Below are 23,186 nucleotides of genomic sequence, written 5' to 3'. Positions count from 1 at the left end.
AATTATTATGTACGAGCAATAATGATGTTACAGAGGTGATGAAGGCAGAGTATTTTCTTTCTAGGAACTCCCAGTTAAAAGGAGTAGGAAGACACGTAAACATCTCTAGCAGGAGGAAAACTGAAAGAAGACCAGCAGAAACACTCAAGGAAAGGATTCTGTAAGTGATTTTAGTAACTATGCCCCTCCTCCCTGCCCTTATGGACTTAAAATAAGTAGACAGAGATAAACAGCTATGTTGGTGAGGTGAGTGGGGGGCCAGGGCCTGGCAGCCGGGGAGCAAAGGTAGGTGTGGAGTACTTAGAGCCAGAGAGGAGTCCTGGAACTCATGCCTTGCCTGGAACTAGTGTGAAGGCGAAAGCCAAGGTAGAAATCCAAGGCTGTGCTGTTCATCAAAGGCTAGATAACCCACAGAAACCAAGCTGTGGAGACAAAACAGGGGCCGAAATACCCAGGGCCTAAACAAGCTGGTGTATCTGGCTGAGAAGGAGGGAGGCGTGCCTAGAAGAATTTGGGAGGTCGAGCAGAGGTGTTTACTGCAGTTTCCCATGTGGTTGCGCTGTTGTCCTGAGCATTTTGAAGAACACGGAACAGAACACAAGGCCTATCTGCCATGACACGCAGGGTGACTGTAAAGGTCCCTTGCCCCCTGTTCCCCTTCCCTGGCCACTGTGTGATGTGATTCCTGAATTTCGCCATTCTTTGAGCAGAAAAGGTCTCCTGCTCTCTCCTCTCCTCCTTTTATGATATATTTATTGAGAGTATATTATGCAGCAGGCTTGGGAATTTCTACTAAAGCATTAATCCCCTAGGAAAAGTTGAAACCTTAATTTTGGCACATAGTGAGTTTTCAATAAATATTTTTTGATGATTGTATGAGGCCATTATCAGATAACATCTTAGAAAGGATTGTGACTGGAAGCCAGGAGGGAGTACCAGGGCAGGTAGCTAGGAGGATGAACAAACATCTGGCTGCTGAGAAGACGTGAATCAAGAGAAAAAGAGGCCTCCTGGCATGTGTGCCTGACTGTACCATTTTGTTCAGAGTTGAATCTGGCTCAGTTCTTTGGAAATGAGAGGTGTTAAGAAAAAAGAAAAAGCTGTTCAAATCCTTGAAGATGAGATTTTTTTTTCTTGCTTCATCCACTATAATGAGATGGCTCTTGTTACAAATGAGAACATTAGGATGCCTTTCTGTGAGTCCGGGGTGCGGCTGTACCTGGTGTGATTCTCTTGATCCAAGAATATGCTCTGGTCAGGACCACTGTACATGATCATGGAAGTTTTGCTCACATAAGAGCACCTGATCGAGGGAGCAAGTTGGGGCTAAAATATCTCCACTCTGTACTTTGCTAAGCCTTGTACCCGGGGTGGAGGTGGAAAGGTGGGAGTCTAGATATACTGAGGAAAGGGAACCTTTTTCTAATTTTCTCAGAGGTCGTTCTGTTTTTTGAGGTTTTCTGTTGGTCATATGGATGTCATGGGTCACCAAAATTGAGCAAAGTCATTTTTGTTCAGCAGGTTCTGTATTAACTGTTGGACGTAGAACAAAACGCCATTCTAGATATACGGATTGCAGAACTTTGTCTCTAATGTTGGCACAAAGGGACTTGTGGGAGGGTCTGGTGCTTGCATACCATGGAAAAGAGAACAGGACTCGGGCTGAGGACCCTTAGGCGAATCCTTGTCCTGTCATTTTCTCCCTGTATGAAGTGGGAGGTCACTATTTAGCCTCAGTTTCTTAATCTGTGAGATAAAGGGTGTGGATTAGGGAATCTCTAAGGTTCCTTTCAAACTGAGATGTCTATGATTCTCTCTTTATACCAGCAAAGGCTAATGCCTTTGCCCTTTGCACATTCCTTTCTTGCCATTAATAATCAGTTTCAAAAAAGATGCCCACCGACTTGTCTCTTAAGTCCTGTGGCATGAATAAGTCAGGATCGGAGTTGTCCAGTTATATTGCAAAGGTATTCTGAGAGAACTTGCCTTCTTGATTACTTTGGAAAGTAAGCCAAGGATTGAAAGTGCTAATCGACAGCTAGTATTTGAGAGAGAAAACGAGAGAATTTGGTGTGTGTGGGAAGTATTTTTTGGGCTGATCTAAAAATCTGGGCCTCAGTCTAAGTTTTAATTTATGTACCAGGTCACAGAGGGAATCAGAATTCATCAAATGGAAAGAATATTTTGTCACTCGGATAACCAAGTTAAACAGAAAGTGCCCTCCAGATGGGTAAAACTTCCTGGTAGAGCCTAGAAGATAAATCTGGACAGAAACTGGTGGACTAAAGAAGCATTTGGCTGCCAAAGTGATGTAATGATGGGAATTTCCCCCTCTTAACCTTTTGTTGCCCCTTCTCTATTTTTCTATTTTCTTTCTTTCCAGTCAGCAAACTTCTGTTTTCTTTTTCTTTTTCATTTGTTATTGTTTTTGGTTTTGCCCTTGGCTTTCTCTTTTTCTAGGTCTTACTTCTGAATGAAAGGCTGTTAAACTGAAGAATTGACTTTTTAAAGAACTGAACTATTTCCTTCTCCTTCTTCGCTTGCCTCCTGCCATTCCAGCAGGCAGCGCTGCTTGGTAAGAGAGGCTGGCAGGGGTACGGGTCTAGTTTGGGAAGGAGGAGCAGAGAAGGGGGCAGGCAGGGGGCAGGAGAGAGGGTTCTGCGCAGCCCAGGTGAGGCAGAGGCAGAGCTAATGGGAAGCATATGCCGCCACCCATTTTAAAGGCTGGCTTGAGCCAAGGGAAGTGATGAATTGCAAGAATGTGTTGTCTTCATAGCCGGGAAGCTGGCAGAAATAGACTAGCTAGAGGACTAGGACGAAATTTTCTTTTAAGAACTCAGACTTAAAAATACATTTCTCTTTGTCAGCAAAATGTTCTAGTTTCAGAACTATGAATGGTAGGCTACCTCTCATGCATTCCTTTTTTTCACCTCAAATTTTCTAGGATACACTTTACATTCAAATAAAAAGACTAATGCCTCTAAAAGGATGAACTTATATGATCGTGCAGCTCTAAGCTACTTAGAACATTGTTAATATATAGGGCGATCTCAGCCCCTGGATTTGCATTGGGGTCCCCGGAGAGGGCAGGTACAATCCGAGCACAGGTCCAGGAAGAACTGCTCTTTCCTTTCCTTCCCTCTCTCCCTCCCATAATTATCTCCTCCCTGCCTTCCTCCCACAATTATTTGTTAAGTATTTTCTAAGTGCCAGAGTCTGTGTAGAGAGATATATGATGGAGAAATGGAATCTAGATCATGACATCCAACATCTGTGGCCTTTGGATCAGTCAGGATGATTATAGAACCTCTACTTCAGAGGCCTAGACTAAAGCTCTCCTTAAATATTTAGTCCCCAGAATCATAGCCCCTACTTTCCAACAATGAATTTGTTGGGTTTTACTCTTGGGAAAGAGCTTAGCCCAAGCTCAGGTCAGAACCTTACAACAGGTGGAGTGAATGTTAAGTTGCGGCTCTCAATAGATATTTACCAAAGTTTGTCCTAATAAGGTAGTCCCACTTTTGAAAGGCTGCTAACCCTCACATATACTGCAATTAATGTTATTTAAACTTTACTTAATGGGTGAGTAAGTTAATAGAAAACAAGTCTGGATCAAGAAATAAAAATGTTTAAGAATTAAAATGCATTGTAAAATTATACGACTGAAAAAACAAAGTAAGTAGATAAATTTTCATTTCCTATTTTCATTTGATGTCCCCAACAGGTAAAGTTTCGGAGGATGAAACCATTCTTATGAAATCCATCTTGTGTTTCCTTTAAAACTAATCTTTTGTACTTTGAATCAGACAGGAAGAAAATTATTTTAAATAAAAACAGTTTAGTTTTTACACATGTTGGTCATTTTATTTATGCAACTATTTTCTAAGGGAGTGTCTTAAGAGGAGTTGAAAGAAATGAAGTGAATTATAAAATTTTATTACATTTACCTTCATTGAAAAATTATATGATTGAATAGATTTCTTCAAAGTTCTTAAAGAAAGAGTTATTTTATCTGACAGACCAAAGTCTTTCTTTTTTGTTTTTTTGTTTTTCCTTCTCTTACATTGGCATGACTAATAATAAAATATCCCTTTATGGGTTCAAAATGCCAACATGTCTATATTTCTCCCCACTGCCCATGCAAGTTTTAAAATTTATTTGACAATTAAACTGCCCAATTTAGACTTTTTCTTGCCAATTATAAATTCTTTCATTGTACAGATCTGTGAATTAATCAGAACAAAATGGGAACGTGCTAGCCATAGTGAAAGAATTTAGTTTAATTTTTCTTTTTGGCAGGAATACATATTTAAGTACATTATAAATAGACAAAACATATAGCTGAAAATTTTTGGAAAAATTATTAAACCTGCCACTATAATGAACCAGTAGTGCTTCTAATATCTCAGTAGGATTTTATAGATTTGGAACTGGTTCTTATGTTATTTAGCATATCTTCAAGATAGATAATGAGTTGTAATTGTAATTCTTTAAAGGGACTCTGATAGGACTAGCTGCAGAGTGGTGACTTCAGAATCTGCATGCTATGTTCTATTTTTCTTTACTCTCCTTTGTACTTTTTGCCTTTTCGATCATTTATATTGTAAGCTCCATTTCAGAATAGGTAATACTACAAAATAGAGGAGAAAAAAGAAACTCAAGTAAAATGAGGATTTCCCTTTGTCTCACATATATTTTCACCTAAACTTAACTCTTCCCTATTTCAATAAAGTCTATTTTGTTCTTTCTTCCTTCTTTCCTTCCTTCCTTCCTTCCTTCCTTCCTTCCTTCCCTTCCTTCCTTCCTTCCTTCCTTCCTTCTTCCTTCCTTCCTTCCTTCCTTCCTTCCTTCCTTCCTTCTTTCCTTTCTCATATTTTTAAAAGCAATGTGTTTCCACTGCATTTACAGATTGGCTTTATGAATATAATGCATAATTTATAAGCCATCTCCATGAAGATATCACAGAACACATAATATGGGATTTGGACTAACACTAAATCTGACCTAACTCCTGGTTCTGCCATGTACAGTTGAGTGACCCTGGGCAAGTCTTGTAATTTCTCTGAGCTTTGGTTTCTCCTGAGAAGCGGTGTTAGTAATATGTGATGATTAAACAAGAGAGTGTGAGTAAAGTACTTTACACAGTCCCTGGCACACGATAATAATTTAATAAATAACAACTATTTTCATTTGGATATGGAAATAAATGGAGTACTTAATCCTTCCATTAAGGCAAGTTGGTACTAACCATACTCTACCATCTTGTGGCTGCTTAAAAGGTGAAATGATCTGAGAGTTTAGCAGTTCCCACTGGTCGAAAAAAAATCTCTGGAACAACTTATAGTAAAGATGATTATCATCATTAATAATTAAAATCAGAGAAGTCAGGACTTCTCTGTGCTTCCCTCTTAGGTGCATCTGATACCATTCAATCGTGTTTGGAATTCACTCCCACTCTCTGAACAGTAAGCTCCCTTAGATTCAGCTCATTGTGCTTGTGCTTTGAAGGATGAGACTTTGAAGGATGAGGTTGGGACTGGGAGCGCAATGTTAAGGCAGGCATGGTGTCACGGATCACTGAGCCTGACTCTTGGTTGTTGGAGAGAAGGTGCAGAAGAGTGGACCGGGCCATGCCTATGTTATTCCACTTTGGAAAATATTTGTGGCAGGTCTGAGGTATGAGAATGAGCTCCTCACAGGGACATTGGATAATTTCTCAGGCTATGTTTTAAGTAACTATTTAGATGGTGCGGGCAAAGAGTTAACAAAACCCTTTCCCTTTTTGCATGAGAATATGACCTTTGGTTAACTTCTTAGCTTGGTTTCCCTGGAAACAGATAAAGATGGTATGTGTCAACTATGTTACTAGGCAACATTGCATATGGTAAAAATGACCCTCATTGGTAGACTGTGTCTGGACTGGGGGGAACTACAAATGAACTGTAAATACCTGGTGGGAATGCCATGCTTTGGACTTCTCTGAGTGTAGCAATTCTTATAACTAGAATGTCCCTTGAGAGGACGCTGCAAGCTATGTCTTTGGAGCTGTTACGAGAGTTATTGACTGCTTTGAGATATAAGGCTTTTAAGCAAAGGCAGTTCCTTCACCTGCCCAATATGGATTTCATCATCTTGCACCTGAGCTGGTAGGGCTCTAATTACCGAGGAATGCCTAATACTGCTCTCTAGTTGGAGCTGGCAAGCTACGGTTCCTATCCCATATCTTTCTGAGTAGACAAATGTCAAATGTGGTGTATAGGAGTCTTGAGAGTCTAAATGGCCAGGTGAACTTAAGAAACTGTCTGCTGGAAGTTGCAAGTGGGTTTAGTGTCATGGTGATTTCCTTTGGGTAACATGTGAGGCATGACTTTCTGGGAAGGGATCTGGAAAGAATTAGGTCTTTTGTAGTGCCTTTATCCACATATACTCAAATTCATCCATCCAGCATCCAGCGATATTTACTCAGAATCAACAAGGTGCTAAGTAAGCATTGTGCTAGATATGAAAAATATTTAAGGTCTTTTCTCTCAATTAGCCTTCACATCTTGTGAAAAGAAAAAGAAGGATATATTGGTCACTAGTAATAATAGTTATAGTAGTGGCCAGCGTTTATTAAACACCAGATGCCACATTAAGCACTTTACATGCATCATCTTATTTAATCCTTAACAAGAATTCTGTGAAGTAGGTTTTATTCTACATGCTTTATAGACAATGAAACCAAGGTGCAGAGAGATTGCTTCAAAGTTACACCTCCAGTTTGATGTTTAAACTCAGGCAACCTGACTCCAGACCCCAGCCCTGAACCAGCACGTTATTTAATGTGATCTGTACTTTAACAGTAGTTCTCACCAAGTACTTCATTCAGCAATTTCCTATGGAGGCTGTCCTGGCTCTTCATCTCTGAAAATGTGTAAAATCTCACCAATTAAATTTTATTTCAGTGAACAAACAACTACTCTGAAGGCGTCAGGATAATCAGAGAGATAGGTGGAGGGCAGAAAAAGGCAAAGTTTACCTGGATCTAATTGTCTTTCAGGCCTTCTCCAGAGAAGGCTTAATCTACTCTCTCATCCAATCTGACCAGCTTCCTTTTCCTGTTCTGAAGACCTGGTTCACAATTAGGCAAAAATGAGTACTGCGACATTTTATGCCTCCAGTGATTCCCTTTATAAACCAGATTACGTAATAAAATAAAACAATGTATCTCAAGTGATGAGCACTGTGCCTGTTATGTCATAAGCACTCTATAAACCATAGCTATTATTGTCCTTTTTTCCCATGTTGCCTACAAACTGCTGATTATCGGAAAGGCAGGCATCTCCATGTCTTCAGCACCTAGTATCCTCTTTCATTATATATATTCTTTGTGTGTCTGTCAGGTACATTTATTAAATGCTTATTGGGTGGGTTGTGGAGTATCAGAGAAAATATGGAGAGCCAGGTCCATCAGGATGCTTATGACAGACATTTAGAAACACAGACTAGGAAATCTGAAAGGCTTTTACAAGCTCTTACAAAGAGGCACCCAGCACACAGAAACTGTCAACTCTCCATGCTCTTCTAGGAAAGGGCCCAGTTAGACTGTGGAGGAAACTGACCATTATTAATGCTTACCAAGCTAAATCCATGTAGAAATAAATAATGTCGCAAGGACTCTGTCTCCCCGTTGCCACGTCCAGTGCCTTGGATTTAACGACTCCATTCTGCTTCTTCTCGTCTTTGCCAAACATGGCTTGACCAGCAGCCAACTGGTCTCAGCTCGAAGCAGAGACACCTCATTGCCAAACTGAGATTCTTTCCTGTATACCCGAGGCTGTCATGTGTCACACCGATACCTGTGTCAAAGCCGTTTGGATCCTTTCTGGGTCCAGAGGTCTCTAGACTAACTTCTCACTTTGTGAGTTTCCTCCAAGCCCTAAAAGAACAGAGAAATTCTCTCTACATTCCCCTTTGGAGATGCCCAGGTCTCTCTGAAGATGCAGTACCTGCTCTAGATTTCTTTAGCTCAGATAGTGAAACATTGAGTTCCCAGGATTTTTTTTTTTTTTACCTAGGATGAGGTCTGCAGCCCAAAATAATCTAAGACAAAAGATCATAGAAAAGGCCCCACCTCAGGTAATGAGGCTTGACTGGTCTGGAAGTCTGGGGTGACACTTAGGTGCTGGTCAGAATGGCTGACACCTACAGGAGAACAAAGCAGAACCCCACTCAGCACTATGCTAAGTTTTGGGAACAGAAAGTTGACAAAGACAAGGTGCTTTCCCCTGAGAAATTCAAAGTCATTTGTTGTTTATGTAAAATAGAACATGTTCATCAGTTTATAAGAAAAAAAAAGAACATTCTCATGCTCTCACAGAAGAAATGTTCGCCACATCCTCTAGCTCGGAATTCTAAAATGTCTGACTCAATGAAGAAAAACGCCATCAACTGCCACCAGAGCCTCCCCATAAGAGAATTCTGTAGCAGAGTGATCTTGATTATCTCAGAAATCCCAGACAGAAATGGAAGCAATATAAATAAACATAAAAGAAAATAGAGGTGCTGTAACACAACTATAAATTGCTCTTCTCCCCGACTTTCTCCCAATCGTCCAGGGCAAAAGAGAGAAGTTGGTCTTTGTGGCAGAGAATAGACCAACAGCTGTTCTATATCCTGCCAAGAGGAGAGAGACTTATTATAAATAATAGCCAACAATATGTCCTTCGGGACTAGAGACTCAGCCAGATTTCAGAGGGAGAGGGAGGTTTAATGGGATGTGGAGTGACCAACACAGCAGAGAATGAATTAGGAGAAAACCCTATCAAATTTTCCTGTGTACTTATGTTTCTATTACCTCGTTAGGGTGATTACATAATGCTACTCCATTTATAAACTAAAAGGGAAATATGGGACAATGTTCTCATTAACAGTGGCTGATACGAGACATTAACATACCAGTAAGTCATGTGGGCAAACAATTAATATGTTTGGGAACATCTTTTCTTTCTCTCTTCATCTGTTTGGTATTTCGTCTGCTCCTTCTCTCCTTTTAGCCATATATGTGTATTTGTGATTCAGAAGAGGAGATGGAGCTGACAATTTGGGTGCCCTGGTTTTGAGAGCTCTTCATGTGAGACGTTCATGGACTTTGTTTTACTGTTTTATATTCTACTGGAAGGAAAAAAATAAAACAATAGTCTTATAGCAATGTATGGCTCTCTTACTGCTTCCTCTCTACTAACTCCCCACAGGGTTTCCTGGCCAGATGCAGACTGAAGTTCTGAAATTTCTCACTTCTTAGGATATTTTTTCTACTTGTGGAGAAATGCCATTCTTTCACAGACTCTCCCTTGTCAGTGTCCTAATTCTAAGTTGTAACTCTAGATTTTGGGGGTATTTTGGTGGGCTTCTGTATATGTGTATACTATTAATTTGCATCTCAATGTTTTCAGTAGCTCACTAAGACGGTAAAATTCATCAAGTAATCCTTAACAAAAGAGGAAACTGGAAAAAAAAAGTAAAAAAAAAAGAGGAAACTGAGTCCCCAAATGTGAAACAACCTGCTCAGGTAGTCATAGGAAGAGCCTGGGCTGGAGTCCAGCATCGAAGGAGTTATATAGAATGTGACTATGATATATAATTTCTAAGGGAGGTTGGGTAATTTAAGAAGTGTCTGCTTTATTCATGAGCTCTTCTAATGAGGGGGCAGTGTGGGGGTGTTAGGTGGAGATCGATCCTTTTAAAGGGTCCCTCAGAGAAGGAATTAGCTGTTTAGCCTGTATTTATGTCTTACACGTGGTTTTAATTTGATATACTTACCCTTTATTCCTACATAACCCTATTTCATCTCTTTCTTTCCAGATTTTCTTATATTAACTCTGGTTTTAATTCTGGGGGCTCCCAGATGCATTACTGAAAAGTTATCTTTTCTCTGAAGATTAGCAGTTATTTTGCATTTGTTCTCATGATGGCAAACTAGATGAAGAGTTTGGCACAGAGCGTGAACAGGAAGGGATATCTTTATTCAGATTACAAAAAAATAAATTTAAACTTTTAGAGTGCAGACGGCAAGTTAGGGACACTGTACTCTACCTGGGGCCTGGGAAGTACTATTTATTTAAAATAGCAATCAGCCATTCCTTAATGTAGACTGTTCCATATGTTTCTTGTTCACATTATTTTTGGTTACAGTATTTTAACTATCCAGCAGATGGCGTGTGCTTCAAAACTCTCATAGATTCCATATACATTTCAGGGCAAACAGGATACTGATACATTGAAACCTCCCTTGATTGATTGCTACATTTAATACCCAGGAAAGGCTCCTAGTAACGTACTTAAAGGTAGACAATTAATTCCCCTTTGGGGCACAAGAGTCACTCTTTTCCCTTGCTCAGCCCATGGCAGCAGCATGGATACCAAGGAAATCCTCATCATTCGAAAGGAAACATAATCAGAATTAACCCCAGAAGCTCTCTTGAAAAAAATCTATTACTTTAGTTACTTTCAGTACTAAACAAGAGCTGAGTATTAATAGCAGATTCAGAAAAAGAAAGCTAATCTCAAATCTCGTAAAAGGCAGAGAGAAGCAAAAAAAAAAAAAAAAAAAAAGGAGACAGCTCCTATAAGGAGTAAGGGGTGCATGAATACACAAAGCTTTATAGATAGTTACCATACAGAGCCTTTTCCCTCTTTACTTTGTATGAAGAGATGGGTGTGATTGAATGACTTCTAACGTCTAATGACACCTTTGCTCCAGTGCTTTGTGGAGCTCACACATGAATACACTGATCCATTTCCAGATGATCCTGGGGGCCCCATCCTTTTGTGTCAAACACAAAGAAAAAGGAGAGAGAGGGAGAGACAGAGACAAAGAAACAGCCCATGTAACCAAGCTCCGAACATGATTTAAACAACCAACTTAATAAACATCAATCTTAAGATGTGTTATGTGGAATGGAGTCATACTCCAAAAGAAATGTTGGCTACATTTAAAAGATCACTTTGTCTAAGGAAAATGCCAAGCTGAATTTCCCTGCAGTAAGACATCTTTCTACAAGAAGCTGACAAGACAAAAGCAACAACGTGAAAGGTGAAAAGATGGCTCAACTAAAAAAAAAAAAAAAAAATAGCGTTATAACCCTGTTGTTTTTCAAGGATCTGGTTCTTTCATTTTATATTATTTGTCAGGAATCAATGCGGTTATGAAAAGAGCAATGGGTTAGAATCAAAATACTTGTGTGACTTGCTGTGTTACTTTGTGTGAATAACATCACCTCCTGGACCTCAGTTTCCATCTATGCAACATTAGGGGTTGGGACCAAATGACTTTCAGCTTATGTTTGTTGGGACAGGGGATCCCTGTAGCCACAGAGCAGCTGCTTAGCACTCTAACGTGTATGAGTCATAAGGAAGAACAATGGGAGCTTGGACAATGGTCTGGAGCTAGTTTGCCAAAAGTGGGCCATTGGAAAGGTGTGCACTAAGGAAGCATTTTAGAATCCTTTGAGTCGCATTTCCCCCTTTTTAGTTTCATGGCTATTTTCAGAGAAAAAAATAGAAGCCCAGGTTTGGAAGCAATGTATTAGAAATTGAATCTGTTTTGTTCTCATTTTTAGCTCAAAAATAAAGTGCACTTTGGCCATTCATGCATATCCGTGAATCTCTATAAGTTGAGAATTTTAAAATGCCTGACATCTCCTCCTGCCTCAGCCTCAGTTAATATACACAATGGATTCTTCGGAAATGCAGAGTTAGAACATTTGAGGCAGCTGAATACTGATTTACATGAAAGCTGGAAGTATACAGTACCAGTAAAATGTATCTTTGACATCTTGGCTTCCAGAGAAACACACTTCCTTTGTTCATTCACAAGTCTACTCTATTTCCACCTTCAGATTTAATTATCTTCCCAGTTCTCATTTGCGTATGTGTAGGATACTATTCACAATACCCCAAGCTCTACATGTGGGAGGCACAAATCTTTTCATTCAAAAAAAAAAAAATGTGGTCTAGCCATTTCAACTGCATAGTATGTGCTTTGGACAAAGCCAGGAGGATGTTAACTGTATCCCAAGGATACCAATGTCCTTGAAATAAAATTTGCTGTATGGTATATCGATCCACGTCACTTAGTTGAGACTTTCAGTTGTGTGTCAAATGCATAAAAGAGCTGATTTTTTTTTCCTCTAAAGTCGTAGGCTATTGGAATTGGAAGGGACTTTATAAAATAATCTAGTCTAACCTCTTTGTATTACAGTTGAGGGAAATGATCCCAGAGATGTAAAAGTTTTGCCCCAAATGGAGAGTAGCAAAAATGAGACTAGAACTTGAAAAAAATTTTAACTTACATATCAGAATCAGTTACATAGCCATGATTATCATGCTTTTCAGCCACTATCTCCTCATCCAAAATCAAATAACCTCCAAGTTCTGATCTAGAACTGCTAAACAAGATGACCCTGTTCCTCAAAGTGTAGTTGAATTTGCTTCTCAATAATCTTTTTTTTTTTTGGTGGGGGGCGGGGAGGAAGCCAGCTTTACAGTTGTTCTTAATAGTATCAAAAAAGAAAAGATTAAATTATTATGAAAAAGTTCCATTTCCCTTATTCTATAAATACAGTGACACTTCTATTTGTTTGGCTTTGGCAGAGAACATGTTTCACATAAGTAAACTCTGTAGACCTCTGAACTCAAAGCTTTGAACAGAAATCTTTAAAGTGTATTTCATTTTTTTTCTGCCTTTGGAAACAAAGGATATTGAACATAACCTTTCCTTCCTTCCTTCCTTCCTTCCTTCCTTCCTTCCTTCCTTCCTTCCTTCCTTCCTTCCTTCCTTCCTTCCTTCCTTCCTTCCTTCCTTCCTTCCTTCTTCCTTTCTTTCTTTCTTTCTTTCTTTCTTTCTTTCTTTCTTTCTTTCTTTCTTTCTTTCTTTTTAACATGACTCAGATTGATCTTTTAGGAATATCCAGTATCATACTGAACAGTGATAATGTTCTATGTCTAATTTTCTGGGTCTCTATTTTAATATCATGTACTTAGCACTCTTCACTGAAAATTATCTTTACTTCTAGCAGTCCTTTCATAATCTCTTTTAATTGTCAGGGCCAGAAATCATCTCAGGAAATTCATTAAAAATTCTATCTTAAATTTGTGTCAGAGACAGTAAGGCTTCAGGTGTCTGAAGTGTAGTAAACACGCCCTTAATAGCTAGATTTGGGGACTAAAATTATATACTGTTTTTATTTTTCTGATTACTTCCAAGCTTAAAATGATGTAGGGAGGGCTAGGGACATCATGTCCTCTGGGCAAGCTGGCCAACCTTGTAGTCAATCTCAGACTAGAACCTTTCATCTTAACCCCAGAGCAGAAAGCAATGATAAGACCATATAAGTCTAAGCCATTTCCAACAAGTGTGAGATTGCCTCTTTGAGGTACTTGGTTTAAGGAGAACGCAATTCTCTCTCTTCCGGTCGTGTCTTCCGGTTGTAGGAGCCATCAGAACTCTGCTCACCTGCCTGCCAGAAGATCTCCTCCCCCACTGAGGTACAGTCTAACAGTCCCAGGTTCCACTTACAGTGTAACCTACTGTCAAGTGCTATGTCAAGCCCTTTATATAACAGGAATTTCTGTACTCCCTACAATTCTGTGAAGTAGATACAGGAGGAACCTGAGGCAAGGGGATTTAGGCAATTGACTTTGGGTAAGCTAACAAGTGGGGGGTTGGGACTCTCAACTTGATTCTGAGACATTCACATGCAGAGTCACCAAGATGGTGACCAAGATGGTGACTCTGCAAAACTGTGACTAAAATAGATGATGAAATTGCTTAGATCAGTTTAAATTTATGCCTAATAATAGCAGTGGAAGATGAGAGTTGCATGGAAATAAAAGGCCACATTAAGAAAAAATTCAATCTGGATTTTACCTCATTGTCCCTTCGTGGGCCTTGATTCAAATTTTCTAATCCCCTATTTCCATGTCCTCTGTGTAAGTTTATGGTAAATTATAAAGTCAAGGAATGTACGAATAAGCCCACATTAAGTAATAAACATAGAAGTTGATGAGACTACTTTCTTTGACATATTCCAAAAACATTTACTGGGAACTGACAATGAGATAGATATTCTTAGTCATCAAGGACTTAAAGATGGATAGAAAGTAGTCCTTGCCCTTGAACTTCTGACCATCCCATGAGAGAGACAGGATTATCGATATGTTAAGTGTTAAAATAAAAATATGCTAAAAAGTCCTATGGGAATGTAACATTAAACTCAAGTGAAGTTGATGACCAATGAGCTGAGACTAGTGGGTTAAGTAAAGCCATGAAAGAAGAGAAAGGGCACTTCAGGCAGAGGGAATGGCAAGAACAATGGCATGGAGGAACGAAAGAGCTTCAGGTGGTATATTCACCACGGCCAAAGCTGTGAGTCAAAATAGTGAAGTGAGGCAGGAACTTTATGGGCAGAAGTTTAAAGTAATTCTGTAAAATAATACCATCATATAATGGCCATTTTATAAATGCAATGACTAAATATACGCATGACTAAATTTTCTGGCATAATTATAAGTAGACAAGACATGAAGATGAAATTTTTGGAGAAAGCTAGTATAGCACAATGAACCATTTGGGATGTTCTGATATCCCAAATAGAATTCAATCTGTTTGGAACCTGTTCTTGTGTTATTTAGCATGTCTTCATTCAATTACACATTTCTGTTCATGTGTCTCTTTAAGTGGATCTTGACCTTTTAGACCATACACCCTGATTTTTTTTTTAATCTAGAAAATATTACTGTTTATATTATTAGATGGTATAAAATCACCCAAATAATTTTATGACATTTCAGTGGGATACATTAATGAACGCACAGAGGCCTCAGATCTAAACGAAAAGACCTACTGTGAAGAAAATGGGAATTTAAGTGAAATTTATCTGGTATTGCACTACTTTCTTAAGTATAAATGTTTTGCAATTGTTCAAGCTGAGGCCCTTGTTTTAAAGACTGAAGTGCCATATTCAATGTTACTACTCCCTGGGAGAAAATTAGGGTTCTTTGGAAATAAATTACCTCTTTTCAACCACTGCTAAGTTTTAGTTTACTGATGGTAATTTTGTGGCTAGGATCTAAAAGAGTTATTCCTTTCAAAACTGTGACAAAGCAGTAGCTCAGAGAATGAATACTCCAAATTTGTTTATTGAATATCTGTTTTTCATGAGACCAGTCTAAAGCAGACTGTGTCCTAGAAGGGGAGACTGAGAACCCAAGAGGTAAAGTGGTTTCTAGGACTCAGCAATCAGCAATCTTGATTGCCAAGTTATTCTGGGTCTGAAATATATACAGATGCCTAAATTAAAGAAAATGAAATAAAGAGTCAACTGTGTCCTGTGTATCTGGTGATTTTGGAAAAATCATTATTTGCTCTATAATTTCTCTTTAAGGAACTTCTCTGCTAGGTCGTCACATTCCCAAGAAAATGCTCGCATCAGGAATTCATTTAGAAATCCTCTAGATTTGTTTTAAGCAGATTGACAGCTATTCTTTTGGTTATAAAAAGTTGTCTACTTGGGTTGTTCTTCCCCTCTGGTTTTTCCGGAAGAAGAGATAGTGCAATTTCAACAGTTGGGTGAAGGACAAAATTTCACACATGATTGGGTATACATCTGAAAGCAGACTGAATGCTATTTTAAATGAGCTGGAGTCAGGAGAGCCACATAATGCAGAGGAAAATATAAAACTTGGAAAGCAAGTTTGAAAAGTTGAATACAGTTTCCTGCTACGTACATCAGTTATTCAAATAGAAAGAAAAAATGGAATCCAGATTTGTTTCCTTGGAATATAGGTGTCTACCTCCAGCCCAGTTTTGACATCTGGATGTTATGGCATGAATAGAGTGGAGGATCCACAAATTCTATAAGACAAGCCACTTTCTTTCCAGGTAGAGGGTATAAAAACCTATAGTTCAAAAATTAGATTTCAGAAGAAATGTTTTCAGGTAATTACCATTTCAAACAAAACTTTGCATCTTTCCTTCCTTTCTCTTTTTCTTTCTTCCCTCCTGCTGTTCCTTTTCCCTGTTTCTTAATTTCCCCCTGTGTTAAGAAGCATCTCAAATTAAGTCCGCTTAATACAAATATAACCCATAAATAGAAACATAATAAAATAAAGGAAAACCCATTTCCTTCTTATTTTTCTAGTAATTCTCAATGAGCAAAAGCCTTTGTTTTTCACTTTATGTGGTGTTCCTGTTGCTTAGAGCAGTACGAGCTTCATAATTGCACACAGAGAACACTTTCTGATTGACTAATCAATTGCCAATAGTAACAATAACTCTAACTGAGAACAACAAATCCAAAGAGTGACCTGACTGGCTATTTAACCTCTGGGAATGGAGGGCTCTTCGAAGCAGTGAGAGACACATTTACTGAAAACCTGCCATATTCCAAGTAAGGTGAATCAGATGTTTTACGTGAAAGCTCTCTTCACAACAGGCGCTTCACTGAATATAAGTCTCATAACCAAAGAGGAAACCAACACACCGTGAGAAAAAAGTTCCACTTTCGGCATTATTTAAAATAAAAAGTTTATTTAAAAAAAAAAAAAGACTATTTAGCAATCGTGTTAAAAAGAATTCTCCTGCTTTGATATTCTTTTCCTCTATTTAATAAATTAAGGTAAAGTAAATAAAAAATTTAAGAGAGGTTGGAGCAGGTACTTTTTTGCCTTGGTTGGTGTTAGAGAAAATGATTAAAAAGAAACAGAAAGTTGCTATAACTGTGAAGTGGCATTTATAATAAATGGCTCAACCTCATAAGACCCAGACACTTGGCAATTTAACTGGTAATGCCAGTAGGATGATGTAGTATTTCCAGTACTGTTTTAACTTCTCAACAAGCATGTAGACACTGCAGTGAAGCCCAGGTAAAAAGTTCACAGCTGAAGGGGTGTATAGAAAGTTCTCTGCAAAGCTCTAAGCTTACATAGGCATCTAGCTGGAAATAACTATGGAAGAATGGAGGAGGGTATAACACACGGTAATGATTTGAATTTACAGAACATGGGTTTTAGGGGTACAATATGAGTGGCAGAGTTTTCTCTCAAAGGACTTCTAAAATATGGAGTGGTGGAAGAAAGGGAAATGCAGACCCAGTTAATGTAAGCTGGCAGCACTTTAAGAGTATGGCTGCTAATTTTACTGCTTAGACAGGGTATCCATGGGGGGCATGCCCCTCCTCACCACCAGCTCTCCTCATCCAAAGGGTCCCCATTTTTAAGACCTGCCTCAAATGCCATACCAAATAGATGGCGTCACGACCTGTTTTAAACATCTCACCTAGAACTTTGTACCTCAGAACATTTTTCTCCCCGGGCCTTCTTTAACTGTGTACTTATCTTAGTGACCCCCTTTCCTCCCCTTCAACCTCTCCCACCATGACATTATAACTGTCTCGATGACAAGGACCAAGCCTTACTCATCTCTGTAACACTGAAGCCAAATATGATTTTGTTGCCAACCTTCCATTCCGATAAAGCTTTTGAATAGCTTCCCATTGACTTTAGGATAAAACCCAAACACACTTTTTGACATGGCTTATGCAGGTCCTTTATAATTTGGTCCCAGTCTGAGCCTACCCTCTGTCAATCCCTCTGGCCTTTACAGATCTTTCCTTTCCAGCACATTCTTTCTCTCTCACTTCTTGGCTTTGTGCACACTGTTTCCTTGCCTGCGCCACACTGTCCACCCATCTCCACCCCTTCATCTGTCTGTAGCTGACTCTTCCCTCAGGGTTCATAATCTTCTTCAGGGACCACTTCCCTAGCCCTCAGACAGAGTCGTACATCCCCAGACTTTCCTATGCTTCCCCTCTCATAACTCATAACTCAGTTTCATTTGTATTACTCGTTTAGTATCTGCTTTCCCATCCAGATTGCAAGTTCTGGGAAGTCAGGGGCTGTCTCTAACTTTTTAGTACTGTACCTTCAGTGTCTAGAGCATGGAGCTGGGATGTATGGTTCTATTATATGAGAACTCAATAAATTTTACTTTTTGAGTAAGTGAATGAATAGCTACTGTAATAATAACCACGATGGACTGAGTGCTAACTATGTGCCAATGAGTATGCTACATACTTTACACACATTATGCCATTTAACTGTCACAGTGGTCCCATTATTACCTGTAATACATATTATTACTCCTATTTATAGATGAGAAACCAAGTCTTAGAGAGGTTATTAATTACCCAGGTTACCTAGCTCAAAAATGACAAAGCTGGGATCTGCGCCCAAGGCTGCCTCACTCCAAAACTTGTGGCTTTTTATGAAGCTACATTATTTCTCAAATAGCTATGCAGTAAATGCTCATTAAACACACACACACACACACACACACACACACACACACACACACACACAGAGGCTTGTGAATCTATTAGGTTTTTCCAATTTGAGAATCTCTTATAATTGTATTTGATTTGAATTCATTTGATTAGAATTGTTTCTAATTAAAAAAAAAAAAGTCTTTGAATTCTGCACCCAAATCCAGCCTTGAATTTCTTCTTTTTTCCTTTTCCTTTTCTTTTCTTTTTTGCTGTTAATATAATGTCTGCTGGACTAGAGTTCAAAAAAGGGCTTCGGTTCTGCTCCGATGCTGCCTGTGTGCTTAGAAGCGAGATGAGTTCATGTCTGTACAATAAGCTAAGGGAAGCCAGGACATCTTTTACCTAAGGTTTCCAAGGCCTGTGATTAGCTGGTTATGGGGCACCATTATATGGCACTTTCTAACTATTTTCCTAAAGACACATGATTCAATGTAGTGCCGGGTTAGTACCAAGGATCTTAAGAACAGCAATATTTACTCCACATCTTATGAAACGTATAAAATTAGGTCACAGTAAAGCAATATAAGAAAACCTCCAACCAGCAGGGTGATTCAGTAATGAACCATCCGTGCTCCTGGAAGATAGCTGGATGGAAGTAGAAGCTGGGTGACCACCGGTCAAGCCTACTCTGGAAAATGATGCTCATATTGGGTGGAAAGTTAGACAAGAGAACTTTGAATGGCCTTTCAAACAGAACAGAGTATAGAACAAATCTTTAATTGGCTTTATTTATTGTTATTATGATCTTGTAAACAACTTTTCATCCAAGACTTTCATATTTTATAAACTCTATCGCTGTTTTCCATCTTGCTTGAAATCTAAGTGCTGAGTAAAAGTTGAAAATTTAGAAATTATTAGAATTCATGCCCTGAAACAGGAAACCACCACCTCAGCAAGGGACTGTATTCTTAAAAAGCTAGAAGAAATGTCTTTGTGTCAAAGTAGACAGGAAATAGCTTATTTCCAGAACCTAAAGTATCTGGACAAAATTAATCTTTTTTTTTTAAATACTTTGGAAAATATTCTGAATATATGTCTGATAGATTTTAAAATGCTAATACATGCAAAAAAGAAAGGGTCCAGGAAAAGTTACTAAGAAAATTGGCTTGGCTTTATCAAATATTTATTCCAAAGGCCAAGATAAAGAAATAGTGAGGTTCTTCTAATGCACCCAGGTTAACAATTGATATTAGTTCTCATTGCACAGAAGGGCAAAGCATGTTTTTCTCTTTTTTAATCTCCTGTGTCAGGCCTGAGATATAGCACTCTCTCTGTCTCTCTGTCACTCTCGGACTCTCTGCTCGCTCGCTCTCTCTCTCTCTCGCTCTCTCTCTCTCTCTTTCTCTCTCACACACACACACACAAACACACACACACACACACACACACACACGCACAAAAGAAGATAGACAAAGTACCTTAGCTTAGTCGTTAGTTTCCCAAAGCTCTTTGGGATGACAACATAGAGAGTCTAGCAAAAAGAATCATGATTCATTCTATAAATCTCTCTAATATTCATAAAGGATGATCCAGGTCTTGTCTGGTTCTGGGGAGCTGTCTTTTATTGTGAACTTTTATGTGCCAGGAACCGCTTAACATAAACATTTAATCCTAATAATAATCATATATGGTAGGTGTTACTCTCATTTTACAGATGATGAAACATGAGAGTTTAGGTACTTTGATGACAGTCACACGGCTAGGGGTTGGCAAAGCTGGGATCTGAACCAAAGTCTGTTTGACTAAAAGCTGATGCTGTTAATCACTCTCTGTGCTGCTTTGCACTGGGAGAGACGGAGGTAGAGCTGGGAGACAGAGACCTCCCCGCATTCTACCTGCTTGTGTGCATGGCCCAGGCATACCAGGGAAATTGGTTAAGCTGGCCTTTGACCCATCCAGCCTCCTAGCCTCCTCCCATTTCCCTCCCCAACTGCTTTCAAAAACAGATTGAAAACTGGCTCAAAGGAAAGTGTCAAGGACTAGTAATCACTTAGGTACCCCTCCCAGAGAACCGAACAATTCAATTAGCCAGTAGCCCTTCTTCAGAAGTCAACTCCACAGGGAGCAGGGGGCTATCTTACTGTGCCTATGCCCAAGTCTGATTCTTCTACCACTGCTTCGACCTTGCTAATAGGACACCACTGCTGCAGAATCCTATCACTAACAATGACAATGAATGTGTAAATGGTGTCATCATGTGCTGAATGACTCACCGGGGCTGGCACACACTGCCATTCGAAGGGTACGAGGCAGAGCCCCATCTTTGTCAAGGGAAGGACAGCAGTTTCTGAAAGCTGTCAAGGTCTTCAATCCCAAAGGATTCTTTGCCACTGCTGTGCCATTCCTGGGTAACCTTGGCTACACTGAGAATAGAATGTTGTAGAAGGACTAGACTAGGCATATCGTACTTATCCCTCAGCTACCTGTCTTTAAACACTTACTATCTATTCTTTATTGATATGGATCTAGAGTGTTTCCTCGAATAAGAGTTGACTTAAAATGAGACCAGATTCCGAAGAATTACTGGGACTAAACCTCTAGGAATGGATTATATTAGATATAAGTAGGATGAAAAGCCTTTTATTTGTTCAGCAAATATTTTGACCATTTACTAAGTGTCAGATACTATTTAAGGTTCTGGGAAGACAACAGTGTACAAAACTAAAACAGCTCTTGCTCTCATGGTTCTTAAATTCTAGTGAGGGCAGACATAAACAAAAACACATAAATTGAATGGTATGCCCAAAGGAGAAAAATGAATCTGATAAGGAAGATCGTGTAGAGGAAAATGAAGGAGCAGACTCTGAGATGGCCATGTCTTTGGTACATTCTGGGAAGGCGGGGGAGGCTGGAGGGTAGAGAAACAGGGAGGGTGGTGGGAGCTGCGGTAGGAGGAGGTGACTAGTGTGTGAGTGTGTGTGTCCTCGAGCTCCTGCACTTGTGATCCTGTACTCAGATTTTGTAGGGCCTTGTGAGCACTTTGGCATTTACCCCTAGTGAGATGGGATACCAGTGGTGGGTTCTGAGCAGGGGAGAGGCATGACAGAAGGCATGGCCAGAATTCCCCAGAGTTCCTTGCAGCATACCACAAAAATCTAACTTGCCTTTCTAAACAGGCATACTAGTCTTACCCTTCAGAACTCTTTCTTTGGCTGGTAAGCTCCCATTTGCATACATTTTTCTCTGACCATAGCATCTCCAGTATTAACGCTCATCTGTCTAGTACAGCTTGACACAATTTTAAAAACAACTCAAGACATCAACTGCCTTTCAAAATGCCTCTTCCCCATAACAGGGCATGCATTTAAAGAAATAACAAGAGGACATTTCTATCGAAGCAAATGTGTTTCTTGCAGCCAACAGTACGGCCCTATAACAGTAAAGTTTCTATTTCAGAAAGCAAGTCTATCATGACAGCAACAATCCTTTAAACCCCAAAGTTGTCACATGAGCCCTTTACTCTTTGTGGGATAAGTAAGAATCCAACAAATGAAACACTTCTAGAAATTATTTTGTTCTTAAATCATCTTCTTAAGTCTGTCATTGGTAAATGGGATTTTGAGTCTCAAAATTGTCTCAAAGATTTGTTATGAGAATCCAAGGAAGGAGAGGAAATGATTATGTATTGGGGTCTACTGAATTCTTTGAATATGATCGTTTACGTTAATATGAGTGTTGGAACAGAGATGTAAAAATACACATCCAATGACTACCTGCCTTGTTTTAGTTTTCATTTCAAACCCTATTACTTATACATTCCCAAAGAACAACTTCAAGTGCCATATTTTGCAAGCTTGTGGTTTCAAGTTGCTTATTTAAGGTCTTATTGACCTCTGTACAGAATTTTAACATTTTTTCCTGCTTCGTTGGCCTGAGGGTGATGATGGAATCAAACACGCTTATAAATAGGGCCAAATAAATTGAAAATTCTCTCCTAGGAAAGATGCAGTTTTATGAAGAAAATACCTGCCAAAGTCAACTTTTTAAAGAAAACCTCACCCAGTGGCATTTCTCATTCAACAAGTTTTCTTCTTGATTAGTTAAATGTCAACAAAAGTGTTGCTTCTTAATTATCTGAGTATCCTGAGTCATAATAATAATGCATATATCTATCACTTAAGAAATGTGCTATTTTTAATTGCATTTGTTACATTTACAAGAATCTTTATGCAGCCATTGGAAAGAAGATAATTTTCCCCTGATGACTTTCTCTACTACAGTAACTGACCGAGGTTGATTTTAACATTACATAAGAAAACCTGACTTTTCAACATGAAGGTGAAGCAAGTCTGTGAACTTCCTCCATCCTGGTACTTCCCCTCGAATAGTAGTTCTAAACTCTGATGCTTAGTAGAGTTTCCTAGGAAAGCTTTATTTTATTTTATTTATTTTATTTTTTTTAGGTGAGGCAATCCTTGGTTGATCTCACAGATTGTAAGGACCTTGTCAGCTTACAATCCCTTGTTTTTTATTTTTTTATCTTTTATGCTTACAGCACCTGGTCTTCCTGGGTGGTCTCCCATCCAAGTACTAATCAGGCCCGACCCTGCTTAGCTTCCAAGAGCAGATGGGATCGGGCTTGCTCAGGGTAGCAAGGCCGTAGACCCTAGAGAAGCTTTAAAAAGGAAAAAGAAAAAAAATATGTGTATATATATAGAGAGAAGATGCTCAGGCCCAATCTGAGGACATTCTGACTTAATCGATCCACGATGAGCCTGAGCATTTTTCAAAACATGCACTTCAGCTTGAAAACTGTAGATCAAAGGGGAGAGAGTCTTTTCCTTCCTTCCTCCTTCTCCCTTTTCCTTCCTTCCTTCCTTC

At 39.1% G+C, this 23,186-nt stretch overlaps 1 protein-coding gene and 1 pseudogene across 1 annotated transcript in view; both read right to left on the bottom strand.

The window, feature by feature from the left end:
• Positions 1-23,186, bottom strand: part of MAML2 (mastermind like transcriptional coactivator 2) — a 324,105-nt gene that overhangs the window by 52,014 nt on the left and 248,905 nt on the right. The gene's annotated exons all lie outside the window — the stretch shown is intronic.
• On the bottom strand, positions 22,852-22,970 carry LOC120618142 (uncharacterized; annotated as a pseudogene).

This window comes from Pteropus medius, unplaced genomic scaffold, assembly GCF_902729225.1.
Source record: "Pteropus medius unplaced genomic scaffold, Ma_sr-lr_union100, whole genome shotgun sequence".
Lineage (NCBI taxonomy): Eukaryota > Metazoa > Chordata > Mammalia > Chiroptera > Pteropodidae > Pteropus > Pteropus medius.
This window is presented reverse-complemented; position numbering and strand designations above follow the sequence as displayed.